This window comes from Astyanax mexicanus, chromosome 1 (assembly GCF_023375975.1).
Source record: "Astyanax mexicanus isolate ESR-SI-001 chromosome 1, AstMex3_surface, whole genome shotgun sequence".
NCBI lineage: Eukaryota > Metazoa > Chordata > Actinopteri > Characiformes > Acestrorhamphidae > Astyanax > Astyanax mexicanus.
This window is the reverse complement of record NC_064408.1, coordinates 49,507,931-49,522,341: the sequence shown is the minus strand read 5'-3', so window position 1 is coordinate 49,522,341 and position 14,411 is coordinate 49,507,931. Positions and strand designations below refer to the sequence as shown.

The following is a 14,411-nucleotide window of genomic DNA, read 5'->3' as shown; positions in this document are numbered from 1 at the left end:
GGACAGGTACACAGAAACCAGACAAGACAGGAACAGGAACATAAACCGACACAGGAACCAGAACAGGGAGCGACAGGGGTACAAAATAAACTTGGGGATGCCCAGGACTGGCTAAAGTCTGTGGTGTGGTCCGTGGGGCCAGCCTGGGCACAGTTCTAGGGCTGAGGTCCGGGGCCCTTGGGGCAGACCTGGGTAGACGGGGCCTAGGGCCAAACATAGTCCTAGGAGCTGGAACTGGCGTGGGTGTGGTGACGGGTGCAGCTTGGGCAGGCGCGGCGGCGGGTGCAGCTTGGGCAGGCGCGGCGGCGGGTGCAGCTTGGGCAGGCGCGGCGGCGGGTGCAGCTTGGGCAGGCGCGGCGGCGGGTGCAGCTTGGGCAGGCGCGGCGGCGGGTGCAGCTTGGGCAGGCGCGGCGGCGGGTGCAGCTTGGGCAGGCGCGGCGGCGGGTGCAGCTTGGGCAGGCGCGGCGGCGGGTGCAGCTGGCGTCGGAGCTGGAGCGATAGGCACCACTGGCACAGGAACACTGGCGGTGGCGGGTACCGCTGGCACAGGAACACAGGCGGTGGGCACCGCTGGCACAGGAACATAGGCGGTGGGCACCGCTGGCACAGGAACATAGGCGGTGGGCACCGCTGGCACAGGAACATTGGCGGTGGCGGGTACCGCTGGCACAGGAACATTGGCGGTGGCGGGTACCGCTGGCACAGGAACATTGGCGGTGGCGGGTACCGCTGGCACAGGAACATTGGCGGTGGGCACCGCTGGCACAGACACTGGAGCGGTGGGCACCGCTGGCACAGGAACATTGGCGGTGGGCACCGCTGGCACAGGAACATTGGCGGTGGGCACCGCTGGCACAGACACTGGAGCGGTGGGCACCGCTGGCACAGGAACATTGGCGGTGGGCACCGCTGGCACAGACACTGGAGCGGTGGGCACCGCTGGCACAGGAACATTGGCGGTGGGCACCGCTGGCACAGGAACATTGGCGGTGGGCACCGCTGGCACAGGAACATTGGCGGTGGGCACCGCTGGCACAGGAACATTGGCGGTGGGCACCGCTGGCACAGACACAGGAGCGGTGGGCACCGCTGGCACAGGAACATAGGCGGTGGGCACCGCTGGCACAGACACAGGAGCGGTGGGCACCGCTGGCACAGACACAGGAGCGGTAGGCACCGCTGGCACAGACACAGGAGCGGTGGGCACCGCTGGCACAGACACAGGAGCGGTAGGCACCGCTGGCACAGACACAGGAGCGGACTTGGAGACTTGGGCTGAAGGAGATTGCGTGGAGAACAGGGCTGCTGAAGAAAGCACAGAGACTTGAGCTGAACTCACCGCAGTGTATGCAGATTCCGGGGTGGCGCGAGCAGTAGAGTGTAGCGCCGTAACCATGGAAACCTTGGAGCGGAGAGCTGCTGCTGCCGCGAGTGACTCGAAAACCCGGACTGGATCAGCTGATTTGCCGGACGAGTCTGGAGTAGGAAGCGCGGAGCCGCCGGTAGAGTCCAGCGCAGGGGATGTGTCGGAGCGCGGCTGTGCGGCCGCCGTGGAAGCTGGATCTGCAGCCCTCGGAGAGGTGAGCGCCGTTACAGCCGGAGAGGAGAGCGCTGGAGCAGACGAAGAGGAGAGCGTCTTGGTAGCAGGGGATGCTAACGGAGTTAGCCGCGCCGCCGAATAGAAGGCTGGAGCTGTAGCTGCAGGAAATGATAGCTGGTTAGCCACTGAAGCTAGCTGAGGAGCCGCTGAAACGGAGCGCGCCATGGGAGGCGGGCGGACAGAAGACGGCGTCTTGAGGACCGGCACTGCTGGAGATCGGTTCGGGGCGAGGGTGGCCTCCTCCACCAGATCGAGTGGACATCGGAAAGCCGGGTGCAGAACAGACCCCGGAGGAAGCGGCAAGCGGGCTCGCGTCGGAGGGTAATCTTCATCCTCCGAACTAGACGCGGCAGCTACATAGTTCCAAAAGTTCTCATCGCCAGCGTCTCTGACCACCTCGCCTCCCCCGCGGTTCAAAGCAAGGCCCATAGCCCCAACGGTGATGCCCCCCCCCCCCCCCAAGAAAATCCTCCGGAATTCGGGATCCCTTAGAGCGCCTAGACCGAGGCCCTCTCCGGCCTCGAGGCCTCGGATTTTCCTGCGCCGGGATCCCGAAAGAGGGGCGGCAGATGGCCGGCCCGGACCTCGACAGAAATCTTCCCGCTACGTCCATAATTAAAGGTCGGTCTTTTTGTAACGCGGGACCAGACGGGAGGCGGACGTAAAAGCGGGTAAGACAAGATTTATTAAACAAATAAGCAAATAAACAAGTAAACATACAACAGAGAAGCAAACCAAAACAAGCGAGGGGTAACAATAACAAACGAGAGATAAACTAACAAACAAACAGGAAGAACAACAAAAGCAAAGCTAGACTGATAATAACTAAACAGGGCAGAGGATATACACGAGGATAAATACGTAAACAAAGAAACAAACAGGAAAATAAACGTAACTAGAAATAACGTGACCGATAAATAAACAAGAGCGCGTAAATAAGAAAACAATGCCGTGGAGAAAGCAATAACGTGACGTGACAGACAACGGGGGAAGGTGCAAAGACCCAGCAAACGTAGATTAACAGGTACTATATATACTAAACAAGAAACAATGAACACCTGGGGAGACAGGTAACGAGGGGCGGAGCTACAAATTAGACACACATGTGGAAAAGTACTGAGACGGGAGACACAGGGGAGCACAGGTCACGTGGGGAATGCACACAGAGACACGAGACGAGGCCAAGACGTGACATCAGTCCAGCACAGCAGTACAAAATAACCCTGATAATAATATTCTTGTATCGTATGGGCCACCCACAAAAATGTATGAAAACCAGAATGTGTGTTGAGGAAGTTTTTACACAATTATCAGTTCCCCAAAAATGTCTAGCCAGAAGCAGCCCTGGAGTCCGGAAAATGTCCACTGATAAAGTTTGCCAACACAATCTGTGCACCAATATGTGAACTAGACTCTGTATACAAACCTCCATCAGGTACAATTATGTTATACATATGCTACAAAGTTTCTCCCAAAAGGCCATTGAGTTAAAAAACTAAACTAAACTAAATAAAAAGCAATGAATTTCAGTTTTCAGATCTTTTAAGCTCTAAAGAAACAGGTAAATACATGATCAAATTCAACATTTAAAACAACATTAAATACATAAAGAATGATTTTATGTACATAAATCATTCATCACAGCATACTTACTCCCATTGCTGACAATAAGGATACAAAAGACACAATTTGTCTACTCCCTATAAGGAAACATTGTTAATAGAATAGTCCATGAACATGACACTATATTTGCACCGTGCCTATTATCAGGTGTGGGCTAGAACCCCAGTATTGAGCAGTGGAACTGTGTTCTCTGGAATAATTTTTGGGGGAATATAAAAGTAGTAAAAAAAAAATGTTGACATATTGGCAAACAAATTGGCAAACACCCCTTGAAAGCTCCCCTTGGATAACAAATTAAGCTCTTTATTGTTATAATGTGAATATAAAATACAAAGAGCAACACAGGACAAGTTCAAGTTCCATTTTGTAATGGACACTGAACATTCTGTATATTTCGCGTTTTACAGGAGTTTCAGTGAAGTTTTTCTCCAGCACCAAGGCTGGTGCAGTATTAGCCTTATCCGCTAACCTTAGCGCTTGTCCTTTCACCATTTAGAGGTGAGTATATCGAACTGTAATGAGCGTGTTTACCATGTGTATAGCACCTTATATATGTCACCGGGGAAAGGACGCACACCAAATGACAAAATACTTTTTCGGGTATTTTATTCTGATAGATCCCACTCTAGGGATTTTTATGAAATATAAAAATGTATATGAATTATAAAACAATAGAAAATAAACAAACAAAATATGTCACTGGCTTCTTACAGACAATGAGCCTCAAATATGAAATAAAAGCAAAATACAGACTATCAGCACTTTCACTGGCTGAGCAGAAATATTATTCTCAGTGCACAACAACACTGCACCACCTATCTTTGACTTACTGCAACTGCAGTGTACAGATTTATAGACTTTTATCAGAGCTTGTACTCAATTGTACTCAAAATAACAAAAATAAAATGAATACACTGTAAAACCCTAGCTTAGAACACAGCACGATATTTGGTAGTGGCACTAATTACAGAAAATAGATAAATAACATTAATACCACCTTAATTCCATTAACAGAGCTCTTTTTATATTTGTTTTTAAGCTCACCTCGATTTACTCAGCTTTACTCAACAAGATTTGAGCATTTCATCAAGAGAACTTGGACAAACAGCTTCTGTAACCCAGAAAAATACAAGGCTTGACCACGAGGAGCACACTACCCCACAGAAACAATGCCATCTGCCCGCATCTGGTTGTGATTAATCCAAAATACATGTTTAGAAAGGCAAAATAGGCATCTACTACTGTTATAGGCCAACTAAACATTATATTGTTCAGTATAATAAGTTCTCTTATTTCATTAGGATGGCTCTGGATGAATCCTAAAATGGAGCACCACCATACACTGCAGCTTGAGCCTCCTTCTCTACCATGCTCTTAGCTCCTCCCTTTCCTCTCTCAGGGTGTCAACAGTTCTGATTGTGTTTCTTAAAGTTTCAGACACACATTTTAAAGGTGTATAATCAATTCACCACCTGCCTACATATATGAAAATAGACCAAAAAATAGATGTTCATTGATAGTGCGCCTTATAATCCGGTGTGCCTTATAGTTTGTAAAATACGCTTCATAAAACTATATATATATATATATATATATATATATATATATATATATATATATATATATATATATATATATATATATATATACATAATTTATAGTGATTTATAGTTCTTAGTGCACTATATAAAACTTATCTTCCACAGAAAGAATTTAAAGTGTCCATTTTTAAGACTGAGAAAGAAATAATGAAAGACTTAATTGGGGTGAAAAAAGATTTGGCTTTGGCTGAAAACCCCAAGGCATTTTTGACAAGAGCAGAGCTGTTAACTCAGGAGCTAATTTAATCTCTTCCATCACAGCTGCCAATTTGTGAATAATCTCACCTACAGTAAAAGTACATCACTTTAAGTGTCTGTGTCATGTTATCCCACCTCTCCCAAACACCACAAGTAAATAGCTTCAGGTTAGATGACTCATATTATTCTCACAAACCTGCAGCCTAATATGAAGAACTTTTTTGTACAAAGCCCTTTGTTTGGTTTAGTTTTCAGAATGTTCATATGTGTAAAATTCTTCAGCCACCTCCCTTTATTATGGGTCTCATGAAGCGCTGATGATATTATATGACACAGCAGCACACAAGCAACACTCATAATGGTGTCATGGTAGAGTGTCTTACACCGCTATATATAAAAACTGTTTACACCTGGTCACTACATTTTTAAGTATAAGGACTAATGCTGCATTCAATTTGAGCACAGAAGTTGAAAATTCCTTGTTTCTAGCAGCACATTTTAACTGTAACGCTCCTACAGGTTGGATTTCCTACCTGGAAAGTTTGGTGAGGCTCACCAACCCCAAATCCAGAATCCAAGATGGCTGCCCCACAATAACAGAAGTAAAAGCAGCAGAATTATATAAACATAATTCCATATCCAACAATTGAGGTAAATGGAAAGTGTAAATGATCCAAGACACATTTAAAAATATACAAATCTGGTGCATTTACCGGATGATAACGAATAATTGATTCACAAACAGCTTTAACGGTACATTCACACTGCAGCCAATCTCTTTCTCTGCCATTCTCCCGCTGAGTTGTAGTTCAGTACTGTGTTAGAAAGAGATGCTGTTTTTCTTTTATTGCCCGGTAAACCCTGCTAAAATCTGTAATCATACAGAGACGTAACGTACAGCACAGAAAAGCTGTATTTGGATTCTCCTCAATTTCTTTACACTGTAGTTCATCCTGTGGCTTGTTTGGTGACAAAGCCCTGTCCGCATCCATAGAAAACAGTGGGAGGCGGCAAGGGCGTAGGAGCGGGCTTGATATTGGGGGGGACACATTTGCCAATATGAACCCAAGCCCACCCTATAGTTTCCTAGAACAACATTTGTGGAAATTACTTTTAATTAAAAGTAAATTATTATTATAAGGTGATTTTACAACCTAAACATGTTACTCCACGTTACAGTTACTGTTGTTAGAAAAAATTATGAATGCAATGTCTGAACTATATACATATGACAAAAATGATTAGTTATCACCTAATATTCATAATAATAGATTTGTTTATTACTGTTTATTCTTATTCTTATTATTATGTATTGGCATGTCAATTCTGTTGTATATTTACATTTTCTCCTCCAGTAGATTTTTTTTTCTACTGAGAGATCTTCTTAAGATGGTGTCCTTTTATGTAAAAGAATGTAACTGTGAACTACAAATGAACAGAAGTCACTTTACAGCAGTGTTTCTCAACCCTGTTCTTACATATTCTACTGAATATTAACACTGTTCTGCATATTCTACAGCTTCCTCTGCTTTAAAGGCACTTCATAAAGTTAGTGGTGGGATGATGTGTCTAATACACTGCTGGATATACATGATTAATTTAGGCTCCATAGGGGGCTAAAGGATTTAAACAGGTAAACTCAGTAAATGACTGTTTATTAGCTGATCAGCTGGATCAGGTGGAAAGCACAATTTTGGGGCAGTGATCAGGGCTAAGAAACTGCTCCAAACTACAAACATAAAGTACTGTACTAAATTCTGGCTATCCACTACATCTGGCTTCTAGATAACTAGTTAGCTAAATTAATTTTCGTTCATTATAGCTCACAGTAAGTCCTTTAATGCTAAATTAATAAACACAGTTTGAAAATGAAATGGTGATTAGCTAATCAGGTACAGGTCAAGTTAAACATTACATAAATAGTTGACTCCCAATCTAGCTAATTCCAAAGTAAAGCTAACCCACTAACACAGCTGCAGTTTATTAATCACAGTGGGTTTAAACTGTGTGCTGATTCAGAGACGTGTATTTTTAACCAGCTATCATATCTCCGTATATCCATCTCTGTTTTAAAATCAGCTGAAGCTGCTGCATCCCGGTCCCGCTGCTAAATCTCACAGCGAGGGGGAGGGGCTTCCCCAACAGCAAACTGCCTCTTCTCCGCGCGACGCAAAGCCAGCAAGCTGATTGGCTGTTTCTACTGAGAGGCGGGATTTAATTCCTGAACCGGCTCCGTGATTGGTCCGGCCTGTCTCCTCATTAATAGTACAGGGAGCTTAGCGAAAAAATATCCTTTTTGGGGGGGACAAATCCACCTGTTTCTAACATTGAGTGGGACATGTCCCACCCATCCCCCCGGTTCCTACGCCAATGTGTGTGACTACAGCACCTAAGCCTCGACATTTTTTTAAGGAAAATATTCAACTAATTTCACTATGCGAACTCATAGACAGCGTTTTTCTATTCTGTAACACGTGCTTATAGCGTTATTGACTTTACTTAAAGTCTACAACATTTATTTTGTTTATAATATGGATTATTATGAAAACTTATTATGAGTGCTGCTATAAAATCCGAGATAATTATTAATTATTAATCCAGGTCTTTTGCAGTAATAATAACGCAGAGGGTCATTTTCTAACGCATTTAAACATGAGAAGTTCAGCACCTTTTAAAACAATTTATTTATTCCTGCACATTATTTAATTATTACAATAGTAGCAGTAGTAATAGTAATAATAATAACAACAATAAAAATTATAAATTATTATTGTTGTTATTATTATTATTGTTGTTATTATTATTATTATCAACGCTGATGTTATTATTATTGTCAACAACACTGATATTAGTATAATAATAATAACAACAATAATAATAATTATTATTATTGTTGTTATTATTATTATTATTATTATTATTATTATTATTATTATTATTATTATTATTATTATTATTATTATACTTGTAATGCAAGTAAAATTCTGCGTAATTTAATGTTTTTTGCCTTCAGGGTTCACCACAACATATAATTGCACTATAATTAAGATAATGTACTAATAACGATGTAATAAATATTAATCTTTTACAGTCAGACAAGTTTAAAAATTAGAAAGTCAGCACCGTTTAAAAAAATCCTTTTATTCTAGTACATAGATTTTAATTATTTAATTATTATTTTAAACAATAATAATAATAGTAATAATAATAGTTTTCCACACTGATTATAATTATTATTATTTAATAACTGTATCAGTCTGGAAAGGGTTCCTTGCTTGGGTGCTATAAAGGGTGGTATATGGGCTCACAAATATCATCAAATAAGCTCTAAAATGTTTTCTGAGCTGCTCACAATATCAGCATTTAATGTCCTATTTTTTTTCAAAATGATTGTAAAGCATATTGCATGTATTTCTATTGCAGGGGGCTTCTGGTGGTTCAGGAGACCCCTTCATTCTGCTGCCTTTTTGTGTAAGTCTCTTTCAAACTTATTATTATTTTGCCTAAAAATGCAGCCTGTTTAGTTTATACTGCAGTGGATATAACCCCCAGTTGTGTTTTTTTCATGTTTCTGAAGGGCACTGAGGAGCTGAGGGCTGCCTGTCTGCAGTGGCAGGGTGAGGGTCCAGACCCCTGGATGGAGCTCAGGAGGGTCCAGCATGAGTTCCTCGAGGGGAAACTGAGGGCCCTCATTCAGAAGGTCAGTAAAGCACAATAAACAATTAATTAAGATGCAGATAAACATCAACAGTCATGTTTTACACACTGTAAATGCTTGTATATGTCAACATATGTTGATTATTGTTTTTTAAAATGGTTGGAATTCATTTTTATTGTAGGTGGAGTCTCACTGCGCACGCGACTCTCCCACTCTCCTGCCTTTTTGCGTGAGTCTCTAGCAAACTGTTATTGTTGATTTGTCTAAAAATGCAGCGTGTTTAGTTTATATTGCAGTGTATATAATCCTGAGTTGTGTTCAGGAGGAGCCAGACCCCTGGACGGAGCTCAGGAGGGTTCAGCACGAGTTCCTCGAGGGGAAGCTGAAGGCCCTCATTGAGAAGGTGAGAAAAGAACAATGAACAATTAATTAAGATGCAGAGAAGCATCACAGTCATACAGCTGCTTTCAAAACCAAATACAACATTAAATCTGTTGAATATCTGTTAATATGTGTCTTTAAAACCTTCATCTTCCCCTCCATAGCTGCTTTCCTGTCCCAGGTCGCATGTTGGGAGTGTCCTGGTGCCAGTTATGGAGGCAGCCCCCGCTCACAGGCTGGACTCTACCAAGCCTGATATCCCAGGTCCAGTTGCACAGGTAAGAGTTTGCAGTTAATCCTAAATAATCTTTGCCTGTCTACTATCTTAAAATGATTAAAGATCTACAATTCATAATAAAAACCTGTTATAAGAAGCTGTGAGAAAGTTGTGTGAAAGGAATAATAATCTCCTATTGTTTTGTTTTTGTCATTGACAGTGCGAAGAAGCTCCAGCTCCAGACCTCATCCACCACCTCTCATTCGGAGCCATCCAGCCAGGGAGACACTGCACTGTCACCCACCATTAATACACAATGCAGATCCCTGAAACGCCCTGTCACCAACTTTCGGACCTCCTTTGTGTGTCGTTTCAGGTCTCCTCGTCGAGTCCTGGTGCAGGTAGAAGAGGCAGATCCCTCTCACCGGCTGGACCTTCAGGACACAAAGCCTGAACTGGAGCCAGTGCCAGCTGCACAGGTAAGAGTTTGGACTAAATCCTGCTGTCAGCTATAGAAGCTTCCCTGTATATCCCATTTACTGTATCTCATTTAATAATAATTATGTTGCTTCATGGTATAATTTAGTCCAAAACACTTTAGACATAATTCCTGCAGTCACAGCAATATTGATAAGCATTTTACAATATATTACGTATAAAATTATATAAATATTTGACAAGCATTATGCAGTGAAATTATTAGTAAATTGTCTACAACAGTAAAGGTGTACAACAGTTCCCCTTTATTTTTGTGTCTCTGTCTCTGTCTCTTGTAGGACAAGGACGACCTGGAGGACGACGTGGAGGTCCTGGAGTTGGAGCATCACAGGCCAGGAGAGACAGCTCCAAACAGAAAGGTTAGATTTCAGTGTTAATTAAAGCAAAAGGATCAGCATATAATGATAAAATTCTGCTGTTTTGTTGTGTTGTATTGTTTGTGCATGTATATGCAATGTCTGTGTTAATGTTTTTTTTACACCATGTCTTACTTAGTTCTTCGTTTTTTTTTTATTTCTTTTCATGCAGAGAGGATGGCTACAGCACCTGCTCAGCTGCTTCAGGTGGAAAGCAAAAAAGAGCTGAAAAGGTGATCTGTAGAGGATCTGGCTGTAGAGCTGTACATACATACACAAACACATACATAAACACATACATACACAGACATACATTGCAGGGTTAGAATTTTGGTAAATGGACTGAGGCACACAGTAGTGGTCTGGAGGTTGTGGAGCTTGCGGCGTAGTGAAGGATCAGTGTATCAGTGGGAGAAGGGAAGGGAGGCTGTTTCATTTTTGGGATAAATTTTGCTGATTGGATGGTAAATGGCCACATCAGCGTAGTTGTTAGCTGTAGGAGTTTATGGTTCTTGTGTAGTTTAATGTAAATGAGTCGGAGAGTAGAGTATAGAATAGAAGGGAATGGGCGGGGCTCTAGATTTAACCACAGTTGCGTTACTTATATAGATATAGAGATAGACGAATAGGATACACATAGAAATACACACACAGTAATATACTCACATACACACACACACATACACATACATACACACAGTTTTAAACATATATATATATACACAAACACACGTACACATAATTTCAAACACACATACACACAACTGTTTTTGTCTTTATGTGCATAGTTGTATGTATGTAAGTATGTGTGTTTTTGTTTCTGTGTGTATGCATGTATGTAAGAGATGTGTGTATGTTTGTGTATGTTTTTAAGTGTTTGAAATTGTGTGTATGTATGTGTATATATGTCTGCATGTATGTGCATGTGTTTGTATGTGTAAGTTCATGTAAGTATGTGTGTTTGTATGTGTATGCATGTGTATTCATGTCTGCATGTGTTTGTGTAAGTTTTTGTATCTATATATGTATTTGCACGTGTATGAATGTGTCCATATGAATGTGTGTGTGTATGTGTGTGTCTGTATGAATGTGTGTGTGTATGAATGTGTCTGTATGAATGTGTGTGTTTGTATGAGTGTGTGTGTGTGTGTGTGTATGAATGGGTGTGAATGTGTGTTCTCCATGGATCGCCACCTTGCCGTTGGTGGAGAATCTTGTGTGTTCCAATGAACTTGAGAGCGATGCCGTCTGGAACTTAGGTTCCTGGTAGGGTCACCCATGGCGGTACGGTCGAAGGGGAGGTTCCAGACTAAGTGCGATCCGAAAAAGACCTCTTATGTGCATGTGTGTACGTATGTATGTGTGTTTGCATACATATGTGCGTGTGTATGTGTGCATGTGTTTTTGTATGTATATGCATGTATTTATGTGTGTTTCTGTTTATATGTATGTGCACAAATGTTTGGTATGTATGTGTGTTTTAAATTGTGTGTATATGCATGTGTGTGTTTGTGTGCGCATATATTTCTGTATGTGTGTTTTTGTGTATGTGCATGTAAGTATATGTGTTTGTGTGTGTATGCATATGTATACATGTCTGCATGTGTTTTTGTGATGTATGAATGTGTTTCTGTAAGTATGTTAATGTTTTTGTATCTGTATGTGTGTTTGCATGTGTCTGTATGCATAAATGTGTGTGTGTGTGAATGTGTGTCCTCCATGGATCGCCACCTTGCCGTTGGTGGGGAATCTTGTGTGTTCCAATGGACCTGAGAGCGATGCCGCCTGGAACTTAGGTTCCTGGTAGGGTCACCCATGGCGGTACGGTCGAGGGGGAGGTTCCAGACTAAGTGCGATCTGAAGAAGACCTCTTATGGGTGTGTGTGTGTGTGTGTGTGTGTTCTCCATGGATCGCCACCTTTCCATTAGTGGAGAACCTTGTGTGTTCCAATGGACCTGAACGGTATAAAAACATTTTGGGCACCCTAAAAAGTTTCATGATTTTTCTTTATAAATCATTGTTGGTTCAGATCTGCAATTTCAGTTAAATATATCATACAGAAGATGATATTATAGCATCACTGTATGAGCATTGTACAAAAGAACACTGGAGCTGGATATACAGTACAAGCTCCTACAGAATTACAGGATTAAGCCAGAAATGTAACAACTGGAGTATGAAAAAATGCTATAGTCAGACTTATATTAAATATTCATTTAATGTACATATCAAATAATATTACTGTCTTAATGTAGCTCTCCTCTTTTGCAGAAACACCCCTGAAATATTATTTTTAAAATAAAACTCAAATTAGTGATATGAGTGTTTCATTTGTCTCTTAGAATGTGTATGTTCAATGAGTACTTTAGGACAGAGGTCCCTAATAGGCGGACCGCGGTTCGGGTGCGGACCCAGGCTTTGTCCAGTCCGGACCCAAACCGATAAACTACTAAGAAAGATTTCATTCTGACAGACAGTGTTCATTTAAAGTGGTGGAACGTTTATTGTCTTTACGGTTTACATGCTTTACAGCGCAGTAAACATACAGACCAATCACATGTGCTGTTAGATAAGCAAACACTCTCCTCTGACAATCAGATCTGTGCAGTTGCGAGAGCGCGGAGCCACACAGGTGAAGCAGGAGGTGAGAAGTCGGAGAATAAAGGGAGAAAAGCTAATACAGATGGTGCGCACCAGAAAAAGAAATTAAAATACTACATTTATAAAATATATTAACAGTAATGTAACCTCGCTGTGTTACTTGGAGGAATTAAAGAGAAACAACCGAGACAATAGTGCAAAATCCTTACTCCACCTGATCAGGGGTGGGTTTCCCGAAAGCTTCATAACGCTAAGAACTTCGTTAACTCATACTTAAGATTGATCGTTAATTAAAGAGTGTTTCCCAAAAACGTGCGTAACTAAAGTACTACGTAAACTCGCTCGCAGATTAACGAGTGCCCTTACCAAATCGTTATTTTTAACGAGCTTCTTTAGGGGATCTCGACATGCAGTTCAGCACCTTAAACACCAGGGACCGCCAATTTTGAGGAAGAAAAATGATAATTTCCGTGTTTGAAGCAATTATATTATATTACTATTAATTATAATCAATTATATTACTATATAATTATTAATATTATTATATTATATTATATTACTATTAATTATAATCAATTATATTACTATATAATTATTATATTACTATATAATTATTATATTATATTATATTATATTATATTATATTATTTCCCGTGTATGCGGGTGCTCCGGTTTCCTCCCACAGTCCAAAGAAATTAGTTCAGGCTAATTAGATGTTGGATAAAAATTGCCCCTTAGGTGTGAGTTTGTGAGTGGATGTGTCTGTGTGTCTGTCTGTCTGCATCCTGTCCAGGGTGTAGACTGCCTTCAGCCCGATGCCAGCTGGTATAGACTCCAGCCACCAAGCACAACCCCCCCCCCCCCCTTCCATAAAGACGTTCTTTAACCTCGTTCATTAATTATCACTTTGCGAATCTCTTCGGGAAACACTCGCAGAACTGGCTCGTTCTTTACACACGTCATTCGTTAGTTCGTTCGTTATTCGCTAAGATTGATCGTTTTCGGGAAACCCACCCCAGAACTCCTCAGCAAAAAAAAAAAAAAAAAAAAAAAAAACTCCCTGGCTCGCAGGCATGCTCTCTTTGCTCCCAAAACAACCCCACCTCAAAACTAACTACTCAGCCCCCAGGGGACAAAAAACATTGACAACTTTCCCTATCAGTTTTATTCACAACATAACAAAGTCTGATACAGTAATAATATAAAATAAAACTGCTGTTTTTTTAAAAAAGCTCAGCAAAAAAAAAAAAGTTCAGCAAACCTTTCTCCATATATTGTACGATTTATCATTCATGTAATTATTATCATGACAGACAGGCCTAAATCTAATATAAATAAAATTAAATAGAATAAATATAGCATTTTGAAACAAAGATAACATACAGATACTACCTACTTCACTAAAGTTTTCTGGAAACACGCATAATTTTATATTTAGTTTTTTATGTATGAAGTTATCAACTACTTACACTTAAGAACATTTTGGGAAATGCACCCCTGACTTAATGACTCCTGACTTAAGGAGGCACTCTGAGAGCACTTTTGAGTCACATGTTATAGCAGGGTGAATAACACTTTACTTGCATCACTCTTGCACAACCATTGCCTATAATGAACCGAATACTAAGATGCTTAAAATAACCCACTTTTATCAGAAAATAAATTGATCTATTAACG

At 41.3% G+C, this 14,411-nt stretch overlaps 1 long non-coding RNA gene across 1 annotated transcript; it reads left to right on the top strand.

Annotated features, from left to right (window-relative positions):
* The first annotated feature begins 8,435 nt into the window (after positions 1-8,435).
* Positions 8,436-8,929, top strand: LOC125802225 (uncharacterized). The gene is made up of 3 exons (XR_007439239.1): positions 8,436-8,493; positions 8,600-8,722; positions 8,862-8,929. It is a non-coding gene; the product is annotated as an uncharacterized LOC125802225 (long non-coding RNA).
* Positions 8,930-14,411: the final 5,482 nt, after the last annotated feature.